The sequence below is a fragment of the Xyrauchen texanus genome, chromosome 29 (assembly GCF_025860055.1).
Source record: "Xyrauchen texanus isolate HMW12.3.18 chromosome 29, RBS_HiC_50CHRs, whole genome shotgun sequence".
NCBI classification, from domain to species: Eukaryota; Metazoa; Chordata; class Actinopteri; order Cypriniformes; family Catostomidae; genus Xyrauchen; species Xyrauchen texanus.
In genome coordinates this window covers 28,573,937-28,576,956 of record NC_068304.1, presented here as the reverse complement: position 1 = coordinate 28,576,956, position 3,020 = coordinate 28,573,937, and positions in this window count along the sequence as shown.

The window sequence follows — 3,020 nt, the reverse complement described above, 5'->3', positions numbered from 1 at the left end:
ATAGATTATATACATTAAAAAAGCATTTGGTTTATGTGGAGAAGTTTGATTATATAAAGAAACCATGTTAGTGGTACTCTTGGCGCAAGTAAAATATGAAGCCAGATTATGCATGCAAGACAAAGAGATTTAGTGATACTGCTGCAAATGGGACAACTGCCCCATAATATGCAATATTCAGGATACTCATGAGATTTGTCAAATTTTTCCAGGCTTGCTCTGGGTTTTAAGGCATACTGTCATTGCGCAAATGCACCCACTAGTGGAAGGAGTCTGTATTGCAGTCATTTATCGTTTCCCATTCCATCCATCCATCCGTGGCATTCTAAAAACACTTTTTTTCTCAAATAAATTATATCCCACATTCAGAGGGGATTAAAATAATTTAAAAAAAGATGCCAATTTGGAATAATAGATATAAACAATAATAGAAAAAAATTAAATCCTAAAAGGTTGGTTTGAAAAATACATAATGAATTAAGATATTTACCTATATACAGTTAATTAAGGAGAATGCTTCTTTTTTTAAATTAATCTGAGTTTTTGAACCTTTTTGGTAATTCTATTAGTTACAAGGAGTTTGAAAAAGTATTGATATCATCCCTGGAGGAGTACAATTGCTGTTCAGGAATATCTCAGATTTTCAAATCTATAAAAAAGATTTTACAGCTTTTATTCTCCTAGGTGGTGTAGATATTAGAAAATGTAATAATAGCCATATCAGATCTATGTGCAGAAGCAATACTACTCCCTCTAGTGTCAGATATTGGAACACTAATTTGGAATATATATATACATTGAAAAATACATGGAATCAATTAAATAAATACCTTATAACTAATAAAATTAAAGAGATAAATTTTAAAATTACTGTAATAACTAGAATATATCCTGTAAGATATATTATTATATGATTATTACAAATGATGTAAAGTTGAAATGAATAATGAATGTGCATTCTGTAAAGTTGAACCAGAAACATTATACCACCTATTTTGGAATTGCCATCTTGTTAAAAGATTCTGGAAGGATGTCTCTCAATTTATGTTTAGAAAAACGACGTATACATTTTCCATTGAATAAAACAATGTTTTACTTTAAAATAAATTTGAACATCTTTGTTATTGTGATAAAAATATGGTATAATTATTTATGGAAGATTCTTTTTACATATGTTGAAATGATCATAAAAGAAACCAAATATTAACCTATTTTTGATAGACTTACAAGAATATACAATATACAACATGATTAAACTGTAAAAATAGTAAAAGCAAAAGGATTTGTAAATATCTTTAATTTGTATAATTTAATATGATGCTCTTTGTATTAAAACCCCTGAATATTTGTATTATCTTTTACTTTCTTTTTGTTTGTTTGTTCTTCCTTTGTATTTGTCTCGATACCTTTTATATTGATATTGTAAATTGTTAAAATTTTTGTAAAAAAAAAAAAATATATATATATAAAATGTTGTTAATTATATAATAATTGTTAATAAATTAATTATAATACTCAAAATATGTTAAATTATTTTCAAGATTTACGCATTTCCATTATAAATTTCAAAATTAATTGTGTAATATTAACTAAATTAATAAAACTTTTTTCGTTTTATTAAACTTTCAATTTGCATTTGAACTGAATTGTGTTATAAAAATGCGTAAATCTTAAAATATTATTTTTGCATGAGTGTATACTTACAAATAGGCAAAAAAAATTATCTTAATAAAAAAAAAAGTTAAATAATATATTTTATTAATAAATAAGCATATAAGACAATATCGAACAACATACAAAACATAATAAAAAAAATGTAATCCACATCTGCATTGCAATCTTTAGAGTTCCCAGGAGAGATTATGTACTTGCTTGTTTTGATTATTGGACAGCCCTGCTGTCAAGCTCCTTACATGAGGGGGGAAAAGTTCACAAAAGTAGTATATAACAGCTCCAAATTCAGTTTTCTGAAATCCTATATGTGAGGAACAGACCAAAATTTAAGTTGCTATTCACTGAAAATGTTTGTCTTGGTTGCAGTTCTCAAGTCTCCTTTACCATTCCATGTATTTAAACTGGTACGCCATGCTTGAATACGACAAATGTAAGAAACGATGGCATTTGTCCCCAATTATAGCAAACCTGATGCCACACATCAATGCAACATTTAATCTAAACTCTGTCACAAGTGACATTTCAGAGCTTCAGTGGAGAGGAAGATTATCAGTGAATAGCAACTTAAATTTCAGTCTGTTCCAGATAGATAGATCGATAGACAGACAAAATAATGAATGCATTATTAATTCTTCACAAACTCTTAATTCAATCCAGCACTATTATTTAATTTATGTCTGGGAAACATTTAATTTATTTATAACCTGTGAATTCCCCCTCAGCTTTAAATTCTGTACTTTCCGCTGGGCTCAGACCATGCTGTTTGCCATTAAAGAGATAATCAACAGGGTGGACCTGTTACCCAACACTGATCTGGGTTATGTCATCTATGATTCCTGCTTCACCATTTCTAAGGTTGTGGAGGGGACCCTTACCTTCTTGACAGGCTGGGCCCTCTCTTGTTGCTTTGGTGGGGGCTGGAAGCTCTTTATTTTGTCTGGATCTATTCATTTATTACAAATACGTAAAAAAATGTATTCACACTAAAACAATTAATTGGATACACCTGTTCTATGAGTCATATTGTTTATTTTTTCTATGGCTGAAAGTAAAAAATATTATGTGGTGTAACAGTCCGAAGACAATAAACAAAAAAGTCTCATTAAAAGCTGAACTTCTCGAAAAAATAAATGTTTGCATGAGTAGTTCAGAATAATCTTTTATTATTTCTTAAAACTAAATTACCAACTTCGAAACTTGGCATTTAAGTACACAAAGACACACGTGGACAGAGATTCACATTTACTTTACATTAATTAATTTTATGTATTTATAATGGTTAATGAATTAATAATTAGATTTTACAATAAACAAACATCATTGCTGAATGTTTTATATGTTTATAT